General features: G+C 43.8%; 1 pseudogene; it reads left to right on the top strand.

Moving 5' to 3' along the window:
* The first annotated feature begins 6,185 nt into the window (after window positions 1–6,185).
* Window positions 6,186–7,122, top strand: LOC129639490 (pyridoxal kinase-like; annotated as a pseudogene).
* The last annotated feature ends 4,193 nt before the right edge of the window (window positions 7,123–11,315 follow it).

Genomic DNA, 11,315 nt, shown 5'->3' with positions numbered 1-11,315 from the left:
AATGGCTGTCTGGGAAGGCTTTACAAATAGCTGTGAAAAGAAGAGAAGCCAAAAGCAAAGGACAAAAGGAAAGATATAAGCATCTGATGCAGAGTTCCACAGTATAGCAAGAAGAGATAAGAAAGACTTCCTCAGCAATCAATGCAAAGAAATAGAGGAAAAAAACAGAATGGGAAAGACTAGAGATCTCTTCAAGAAAATTAGAGATACCAAGGGGACATTTCATGCAAAGATGGGCTCGATAAAGGACAGAAATGGTATGGACTTAAAAGAAGCAGGAGATATTAAAAAGAGGTGGCAAGAATACACAGAAGAACTGTACAAAAAACATCTTCACCACCCAGATAATCATGATGGTGTGATCACTCACCTAGAGCCAGATATCCTGGAGTATGAAGTCAAGTGGGCCTTAGAAAGCATCACTATGAACAAAGCTAGTGGAGGTGATGGAATTCCAGTTGAGCTATCTCAAATCCTGAAAGATGATGCTGTGAAAGTGCTACACTCAATATGCCAGCAAATTTGGAAAACTCAGCAGTGGCCACAGGACTGGAAAAGATCAGTTTTCATTCCAATCCCAAAGAAAGGCAATGCCAAAGAATGCTCAGACTACCACACAATTGCACTCATCTCACACGCTAGTAAAGTCATGCTCAAAATTCTCCAAGCCAGGCTTCAGCAATACGTGAACCGTGAACTTCCAGGTGTTCAAGCTGGTTTTAGAAAAAGCAAAGGAACCAGAGACCAAATTGCCATCATCCGCTGGATCATGGAAAAAGCAAGAGAGTTTCAGAAAAGCATCTGTTTCTGCTTTATTGAGTATGCCAAAGCCTTTGACTGTGTGGATCACAATAAACTGTGGAAAATTCTGAAAGACATGGGAATCCCAGACCACCTGACCTGCCTCTTGAGAAAACTGTATGCAGGTCGGGAAGCAACAGTTAGAACTGGACATGGAACAACAGACTGGTTCCAAATAGGAAAAGGAGTACGTGAAGGCTGTATATTGTCACCCTGCTTATTTAACTACTATGTAGAGTACATCATGAGGAACGCTGGGCTGGAAGAAGCACAAGCTGAAATCAAAATTGCCAGGAGAAATATCAATGACCTCAGATATGCAGATGACAACACCCCTATGGCAGCAAGTGAAGAGGAACTAAAAAGCATCTTGATGAAGGTGAAAGAGGAGAGTGAAAAAGTTGGCTTAATAAAGCTCAACATTCAGAAAATGAAGATCATGGCATCTGGTCCCATCACTTCATGGGAAATAGATGGGGAAACAGTGGAAACAGTGTCAGATTTTATTTTGGGGGGCTCCAAAATCACTGCAGATGGTGACTGCAGCCATGAAATTAAAAACATTTACTCCTTGGAAGAAAAGTTATGACCAAGCTAGATAGCATATTGAAAAGCAGAGACATTACTTTGCCAACAAAGGTCCGTCTAGTCAAGGCTATGGTTTTTCCAGTGGTCGTGTATGGATGTGAGAGTTGGACTGTGAGGAAAGCTGAGCACCGAAGAATTGATGCTTTTGAACTGTGGTGTTGAAGAAGACTCTTGAGAGTCACTTGCACTGCAAGGAGATCCAACCAGTCCATTCTGAAGGAGATCAGCCCTGGGATTTCTTTGGAAGGAATGGTGCTAAAGCTGAAACTCCAGTACTTTGGCCACCTCATGTGAAGAGTTGACTCATTGGAAAAGACTCTGATGCTGGGAGGGATTGGGGGCAGGAGCAGAATGGGACGACAGAGGATGAGATGGATGGATGACATCACTGGCTGGATGGCATCACTGACTCGATGGACGTGAGTCTGAGTGAACTCCGGGAGTTGGTGATGGAGACGGAGGCCTGGCGTGCTGCAATTCACTGGATCGCAAGGAGTGGGACAGGACTAAGCGACTGAACTGAACTGAACTGATTGACTCTTTTTTATTTTCTAAGTGCTTGTTAAACCTTTTTTCCATCTTCTCAATCATTGTCTGCAGACTGTTTATCTGTAACTCCATTTTATTTTCAAGATTTTGGATCATTTTCACTATCAGTATTCGGAACTTTTTATCAGGTAGATTCCCTATCTCTTCCTCTTTTGTTTGGTTTGGTGGGCATTTATCCTGTTTCTTTACCTGCTACCTATTTCTCTGTCTTTTAATCTTGTTTAGATTGCTGTGTTTGTTTGGCCTTTCTATATTCTGGCAGGTTGTGGAGTTCTCTTTATTGTGTCGGTTCCTTGCTGTGGGTGGATTTGGACAGGTGGCTTGTCAAGGTTTCCTGGTTAGGGAAGTTTGTGTATGTATTCTGGTGGGTGGAGCTGGATTTCTTCTCTCTGAAGTGCAATGAAGTGTCCAGCAATGTGTTATGAGATGTCAATGGGTTTGGAGTGACTTTGGTCAGACTGTATATTGAAGCTTGAGGCTATGTTCCTGTGTTGCTGGAGAATTTGCATGGTATGTCTTGCTCTGGAACTTGTTGGCCCTTGGGTGGTGATTGGTTTCAATGTAGGTATGGAGGTGTTTGATGAGCTCCTGTTGATTAATGTTCCCTGGAGTCAGGAGTTCTCTGGTGTTCTCAGGATTTGGACTTAAGCCTCCTGCCACTGGTTTTCAGTTGTATTCTTACAGTAGCCTCAAGGTTACTAGGTTGCCTCAAGGCTCTAGGTTGCTCTGCTGGGAACTGTCTGAGGCCAGCCCTGGGTTGTATGCTCTTCCCAGATCTAAGCTGCTCAGGTTCAGGTACTCAGGTACTCTACAAAGGCACAGACTCGGTTGGGCCTGCGTTTTGTGCCCTTCCCAGGTCCAAGCAGCTCAGGTGACCAGGTGTTTGGTGAGCGCAGTAGCTGCGACTTATCGCCTCCCCTGTCCCTGCTGCTCAGTTTCCTGGGTGTACAAGCGGCACACCTTCTCAGGCGGATGTTGACCATCCAGAATCCCAAGAAGTCTTGGTTAGTAATGAAGCCTGCTTGCAGTAAGGTTGATGATGCCTGTCTGGGGCTGCGATTGCCCCCTTCCAGCTCTGGCTGCCCTCGCCTGCCTGTCTCTGGTGGGGGATGGGCTGGTCCGTAGAAGGCTAGCTCTGCTCAGTCCTTTGTTCTGTGAGCGGGCCTGAAGGTGTCTTAGGTTATCCCACAGTCTGGTTTGTTATCTCAAGTTAGTTCCCTCAGATTGCCCTTGGGGTATTCAGGCCCGGTCCTTACTCTAAGCAATGCAACCGGAGCCTCCCTGCCAGCCCCTGCTTGTTAGTGGTGGATCCAGGCGTCAGCGCTGCTTCTCCACTGGGAGTTACCATTGGGCACATAATCTGTGGGTTTAAATTATTTATTTTTCCTCCCGGTTATGTTGCCCTCTGAGGTTCCAAGGCTCACCACAGACTCGCCAGTGAGAGTGTTTCCTGGTGTTTGGAAACTTCTCTCTTTTTTAAGACTCCCTTCCTGGGACGGATCTCCATCCCTGACTCTTTTGTCTCTCTTTTTATCTTTTGTATTTTTTCCTACCTCCTTTCAAAGACAATGGGCTGCTTTTCTGGGTGCCTGATGTCTTCTGCCGGCATTCAGAAGTTGTTTTGTGGAATTTACTCAGCGTTCAAATGTTCTTTTGATGAATTTTTAGGGAGAAATTGGTCTCCCCATCCTATTCCTCTGCCATCTCTGCCATCTTAGGACCGCCCCCTGTTGATAGTCTTATTATTTTATTTATTTATTTTGAAAATTTTTATTGGAGTATAGTTGATTTACAATCGTGTTAGTTTTAAGTGTATAACAAAGTGACTCATATATATATATATATATATATATATATATATACACACACACACACACATACATATATCTACTCTTTTTTAGATTATTTTTCCATATAGGTGAGTACAGAATATTGAGTAGAGCCCCCTGTGCTATACAGTAGGTCCTTATTAGTTATCTATCACAGCAGATGGTGACTGCAGCCATGAAATTAAAAGACGCTTACTCCTTGGAAGGAAAGTTACGATCAACCTAGATAGCATATTGAAAAGCAGAGACATTACTTTGCCAACAAAAGTTCATCTAGTCAAGGCTATGGTTTTTCCTGTGGTCACGTGTGGAGTTGGACTGTGAAGAAGGCTGAGCGCCAAAGAATTGATGCTTTTGAACTGTGGTGTTGGAGAAGACTCTTGAGAGTCCCTTGCACTGCAAGGAGATCCAACCAGTCCATTCTGAAGGAGATCAGCCCCAGGATTTCTTTGGAAGGAATGATGCTAAAGCTGAAACTCCAGTACTTTGGCCACGTCATGCGAAGAGTTGACTCATTGGAAAAGACTCTGATGCTGGGAGGGATTGGGGGCAAGAGGAGAAGGGGACGACAGAAGATGAGATGGCTGGATGGCATCACTGACTCGATGGATGTGAGTCTGAGTGAACTCCGGGAGTTGGTGATGGACAGGGAGGCCTGGCGTGCTGCAATTCATGGGGTCGCAAAGAGTCGGACATGACTGAGCGACTGATCTGATCTGATCTGAGTGTGTATATGTTGATTCCAGTCTCCTAACTTATCCCTCCCTCTTCTTTAGCTTCTGGTAACCATAAGTTTGTTTTCTACATCTGTGACTCTACTCGTGTTTTGTAAATAAGTTCATTTGTACCATTGTTTTTTAAGATTCCACATGCAAGCAGTATCATATGATATTTGTCTTTCTCTGTCTGACTTACTTCAGTTAATATGTTAATCTATAGGCCCATCCATGTTGCTGCAAAAGGTATTATTTTGCCGGGAGCCAGCGTGAGGAACTCCACCCGTGGCAAAGGTCATGAGGAAGGAGGCTCAGCATACACAAGGATGGGATCGAGCCTCAGGAGTCCCCCTGGATATTCTCGAGCATCTACCCCCCAAAACAAGAGTCTGACTACTTTACTGCTTTGTGCTCTTACCTCTGACTTTACTGGGGGCTGTCCCCCACCACCATCTCACTCTCTCTGATAAAGAGTTAACTTACAGCTCCAGTTAATAAGTTCCTGGGCATTAGGAGTGTTTAAATCCAAATCCCTTAGATAGCTCTCTAACTCGCCTGACAAGTTTACCTGGACTCCTACAGCTATGCATACGATTGTTTACAGTCTCCCAGTCTCGAAAGACATGGGAAGCTTAAGATATTCAAATGGCTTAGAGCCTCTCAGAGAGTTAGAAACTGTCAAAATAAAACTAGTAAAAGATTTCATTGATGAGCCAATGCTTGCTGCCAAGTTTCCACATCCCCTGTATTGTATCCTTGGAAGTGTATTAATTAATATAGTTGGTATGTAGAAAAAATAAGTGGTGGCCTTGGTGTTAGCAACTTTAGACCCTTAAGGTAATAAATTCTTTCCTTTGTTGTAAACCCACTGCACCTCTGCCCTATAGGAATGCAGCTTGGTCTCCCCATGTCATTCTTTTTCTCAATTTCTGGCTGAAGTTTCCATCTGGAGCGTGGAGGTCCTCTGAGACCATTTATTTGCCTGGGCTTCTAAGACCCACTCGAGAAGGTGCCTAAGGTGGGGCACCTTCTGCTATTCAAGAGGGCGCCTGCAGCCTCCGTGGTCAGAACTAACCTGATGTCACAGGTTATATTGATTTTCTGCATAAACCAAGCTACTCAGCCTCTTTTCTCCGCTGAATTTTCCTACTGAGCTATCCTCATTATATTACTCTTTATATCTCTAATTAATATTTAAATAAAGCTATTGTATCCAGTGAACTTGCCGAAGCCGTCTCCCCTTTGAATACCCTGGATCAGCCGGGGCTGGACCTTGGCATTATTTCATTCATTTTATAGCTGAATAATATTCCATTTTATATATGTATGACTTCTCTTTTATCTGCTCATCTCTCAATGTACATTCTTTAAACATTTTATTGGGGTAAAATTGATTTACAATGTTTCACAGCAAAGGAAACTATAAGCACAATGTAAAGAAAACTCTCAGAATGGGAGAAGATATTTGCAAATGAAGCAACTAACAAGGGACTGATCTCCAATATATACAAACAACCCATGTAGCTCAAAATAGAAAGAGCAAACAACACAATAAAAAAAAAATGGGCAGAAGATATAAAGACATTTCTCCAAAGAAGACATACAGGTGGTTAAAAAGCACATGAAAAGATGTTCAACATCACTAATTACTAGAGAAATGCAAATCAAAACTATAATGAGTTATTACCTCACACCAGTCAGAATGGCCATCATCAAAAAGTCTACAGAGAGGGAGGCAGCCTGTCCTCCAAATGGAGCACCTGTGCTGGAGCAGGACAGCAGCAGATTGGAGCCCAAAACCTGCGGGGGCTGTGGGGGGCAGCCAGCTGCCCAGCGGCATGGTGGCATGATCCCAGCTACCTGAGCAATCAGTTGGCCACATTCCCTACAGGTTTTGGGGCTTGAGGCTGATACGGTAAACTCTGTCCAGTTTTCAAACCACACAGGCTACTAACATTGGAAGGGCCAAGTGCCAAACCCAGACCAGCTCCATGATCCGTCTAGGAACTGAAGCTGAACAATTCCAATCAGGATGATTACATTCTCAGGGGCTCTAGGTGAGACAAATCCTTCCTGGCCACGGTGGTGAGCATCCTGAGGGAACTTTAGCAGCAGAACTCCAGGCTTATGTACATGTGTGACCCCGAGATGGGAGACCAGCATAATGGAGAAGGCACCATGTACATCCCCAGAGGACCTCCTTCCCGTTTACAGAGAGAAGGTGGTGCCAGTTGCAGACATCATCACCCACAACCAGTTTGAGGCTGAGTTGCTGACCAGGAGAAAGATCCACAGCCAGGAAGAAGTCTTTAGAGGTTATGGACAAGTTATACTCCATGGGGCCCAACACGGTGGTCATCACCAGCTCTGACCTGCTGTCCTCGAGGGGCACTGACTACCTGACGGCGCTGGGGAGCCAGAGGACATGGACCCCTGACAGCTCCACGGTGACACAGTGCATCCCCAGAGAGACACACAAGGTGGACACCATCTTCGTCGGCACTGGGGATGGCTTCGCCGCCATGCTCTTGGCGTGGATGCACAAGCACCCCAACAACCTCAAGGTGGCCTGTGAGAAGACCCTGTCAGCTATGCACCATGTTCTGCAGCGGACCCACCTCCATAACACCCGATGTTAGGTGTCTCTGTTTCTGTCCTTGTGAAAAATGTAACGTCTGCCTTCGAGCTGTGACTGAAACTTGATGCTCCACAGTCATTTTGGTGGGGACCTTCCCAGAACCCCCAAAATCTGCACATCTCAGTGTGTCAGGGGGCTGCCTTGTAATTTCCCGGGCCATGGGACACAGGTTGCTGCATGGCCAAGGGCACCTGTGGGAAAACCACCACAGCTGGCTTCTTTTGGAAAACTCATCAGGTTTATGGTAGAACGGGTCATGCGCTGTGTGTTTGCCGCCCACTCCTGGTGACAAATGTGTCAAGTCACTAGGTCAGTGTGCAGGTACAGTGCGCAGAGGCAGGCTCCTCCTGCACCCCCACCCCCCACCTCTCCCTAGTGTCTTTAACCCCATCCACCAGTTATCTCACCCCCCTGCCCTGCAGCTCTGTGTCCTGTGCCAACCAGGTGGGGCATCCCAAAGCCTCCACAGCTTTGACCATCCCAACAGTGGGTGGAGGACACAGCAGAGACCTTGACACCAGTCCAGGTGTCCACTGCTGGGATGACCTTCCTGGCCCCACTTTGCCCGGAATTTTGAGGACCCCCACCAGGCATGGATACAGGCAGGATTGCCCCTGCTTATTGCCCACCCCCAACTCTGGAGGCTGCAGGGGTTCACATCTCTTGAAAGTCATAGCCTGGAGGAAAGCAGGGAGATAGATGGATGTGGGGGCCCAGATGGGGATCCCTGGGGAAGCAGGCTATCCTAGGGTAGCCCTTCCCACCACCCCACTCTCCCCAGTCCTGGGCCCACAGACAGCCTCCTGAGGCCAGGCCCACATCTCAAGGACTCTCACCTCCTCAGTGCTGCCTTCAACCCTGTGTTGAAAATGCCCCCAAATGAAGGCAGGAAGATCCCCACTGGACTCCTACACTCTCTGTTGTCTTTCTTCCCAACCCTGCTCATGTTCTGAATATTATAATTTAACTCTCTGGCACTAGTTCCTGCATACAGGGTCAGGGGTCCTCAGCTCCTTGCAGTGGGCAATAGGTCAGGGCTTGTGTCCCTGTCATGTTTCCTTGTCCCTGCATGGCCCACTGGCCCCAGAGGAGAAGGAGGAAACCCTGGGGGGCAGGGGTACAGTCCTCCAGCAAAGTGGCCAGGGGTAAGCCATAGTCCCCCAGGGCCCTGGGCCTCCACAGAGTCTTTCATGGAAAATTGTCACTACCAACTAGAGTGGGGGATGAGGCCACATTGCCAACCAGTGGAAATCTTTTCCTTCTGTTTCCCTTTTTTTTTTTTTTTTAAAACTTACGGACAGTAAGTGTAAGACTAGGGCAAGAAACTGATGGGCTCTCTCAATAAGATGGTGAAAACCTGCCCTGAGAATATGGTGTTGGGGGGTAGTGGCTTGTTCTGTGTGCACTGTGAACTTGAAGAAAAACACACTTGACCAAAAAAAAAAAAAAGTCTATAAACAATAAATGGTGGAGAGTGTGTGGAGAAAAGGGAACGCTCCTACATTATTGACCAGAATGCAAACTGGTACAACCACTATGGAAAACAGTGTAGAGGTTCCTTAAAAAACTGAAAATAAATCTATTATATGATCCAGCAATCCCACTCCTGGGAATATACTTGGAGAAAACCATACTTGGAAAAGATGCATGCACCTCAATGTTCACTGCAGCACTATTTACAACATCCAGGACATGGAAACAATCTAAATGTCCATCAACAGAGGAATGAATAAAGAAGATGTGGGGTGTGTGTGTGTGTGTGTATATATATATATATATATATATATATGAATATTACTCAGCCATAAAAAAGAACAGAATAATGCCATTTGCAGCAACATGGATGAACCTCTCATACTGAGTGAAATGAGTCAGACAGAGAAAGACACGTATCATATAATATTGCTTATATGTGGAATCTAAAAAAAAGACTACAAATGAACTTATCTATGAAACTGAAATAAATTTACAGATGTAGAAAACAAACTTATGGTTACTGGGAGTAAAAGGAGGTGGGATAAACTGGAAGACTGGGATTGACAGACACACTACTATATATAAAACAGGTAACTAATAACATCTTACTGTATAGCACAGGGAACTCTACTCAATATTTTGTAATAACCTATATGGGAAAAGAAGCTAAAAAGAGTGAATATGTATTTGTACCATACACAGATTCACTTCACTATTCAGTAAAAACTAATACAACATTATTTTTATATAAGAAAAATTATCCAGAGTGATATTGTATAGAAACCACTGTTCCAATACACAAATACTTCATTGGCTCACCTTGATGGACAGGTAGGATAGAATTCTTTTTAAGCAAAAGAATAAAATTACAACTTTAGTGTTTAAAGATTATGAAATCTATCTATATTTAGCAGCATACAGTCCTTGCCCACATGAGTTTTAGAGAACTGTGTGTTATTATCTGAAGGATATGAAGCATGCCAACTGTATTGTATAATCAGAATGTAGATGTGGGCATAATAATTTAATAATACTAACAATAATAGGAACAGTAACAATAACAGCATCTGTCATCTCTTGGGCTATGTTCAACATGTTTTGCATTTTTTATCTCATGCAGAACTTGAAATGTATCTATGAATTATTAACATACTTCCCTTTTTGTAGACAAAAGAACTGAGGCTCATTGTGGTTGAGTAATTTGCCCATTTTTGGGTAAGACTGGAATTTGAAACTAGGTCTGTTTGACTCCAAATTAAGTGTGCAAACAGCTGTGAGTTTATGTTGGTTTATCTTGAGAAAAGTGATTTGGTAAAATCTGAGAGAATAAATTTAGAAACTTGGAGAGGACACACAGGTACTGCACATTCACATTCATCTATTTGGGTTTGCCAATGAGGATACTTAAGGCAAGTCTTAGGACCTTGGGTAGTTTTATGTCATCCAAATGTAGGGGTGGAAAAATAATTTTCCCTCTACCATCTTAGCTGAGACCCCCCTCTATAAGAAAAGACATTAACAGGAGAAAAACAAACATAAGCTCAACAACATGTTTAAAACAAAGAATATTGCCCACCATCTGGTTCTACAAGGATTAAGTTATTAGCCACTGCAGTCACTGACCAACAGTGCATTCTGAAAGGAATTCAGGGTGAAGAAAACAGGGTAAAGCACTCTGTGTTTTGGAAACACAGACCCTTAAATAGTTAGATATACCTCTGGAGAAAATGTTTATGAACTCACATTCTTGCATTTTTCCATATATCAAAAAGCACAAAGATACTAGATCCTTGTGACTAACCTTTTGCTGAGATGTATGCTCAACTGCACATATTCCCTACCCAAAATCATATATAAACTGGCTTCTCCCTCTATTTCTTCAGAGAGGTTTCTCAGAGCAGCTGAGGGGCTGTCTCCCTGTCTATGGTCCTCAGTAAGACCCTGAATAAACACACAGCTCCTACACTTTTCATTTTCCTTTCAGTCAACACAGCCATACCTCCTGTATACATGGAAGATACTCAGAAAAAACTGAGTAACTCTATGAAATATCCCAAGCATCACCTTAAATACCATCTCCAGCTGAAGACAAAAGAAGATTTGGAGGTGGATGTGGGGTCACTTATGGGAGGTTATCAAGAAACACACAGTTAAAACTAGAGTACAACTGTTACACAGATTTAAGTTTTTGCATTTTCCATTGGTACAAATTTTCTAGAGGTTTGGTCATCTTCCTCTGCGTGGTATACAGAGGGAGACACCCTTAAAATGGAAATTTCCCTTATAAATGTAAATGTGCCTTGCAAAAAAGAAACTTCTGCTCAGTTTTCAGAGCTTCTCTTGAGTCTGATGTTTCTTAACAATAACCAGCTTGAGATAATCTTTATGTCAAAGAGGAATACATGGGGGTAGTATATTTTGCTCCTCTTCACCTATCAGTGAGAGGAGAAAAAACACAGTGCTCAAAGAAACTTAAATAGATTCCAAATGATAGATATGAGTTTACTAATTTTTATTTTTAATTTTAAGCCTAATTTTCTCTTTTATTCCTAGCCTGCTGTTTCTCAGTATTTCTCCTTCTGTCAGGTTAAATACAACCATAGAAGAACCTACAACTAGCTTAATCTTTCCAATTTGTGAATCATCTAGTAGACTGCCTTCAGACTTTATCTGCACTATCAGCTCTTCTGGGTCTCCACCCCACCAGCCTATACTGCA

This window comes from Bubalus kerabau, chromosome X (genome assembly GCF_029407905.1).
Source record: "Bubalus kerabau isolate K-KA32 ecotype Philippines breed swamp buffalo chromosome X, PCC_UOA_SB_1v2, whole genome shotgun sequence".
Taxonomy (NCBI): Eukaryota; Metazoa; Chordata; class Mammalia; order Artiodactyla; family Bovidae; genus Bubalus; species Bubalus kerabau.
This window is presented reverse-complemented; position numbering and strand designations above follow the sequence as displayed.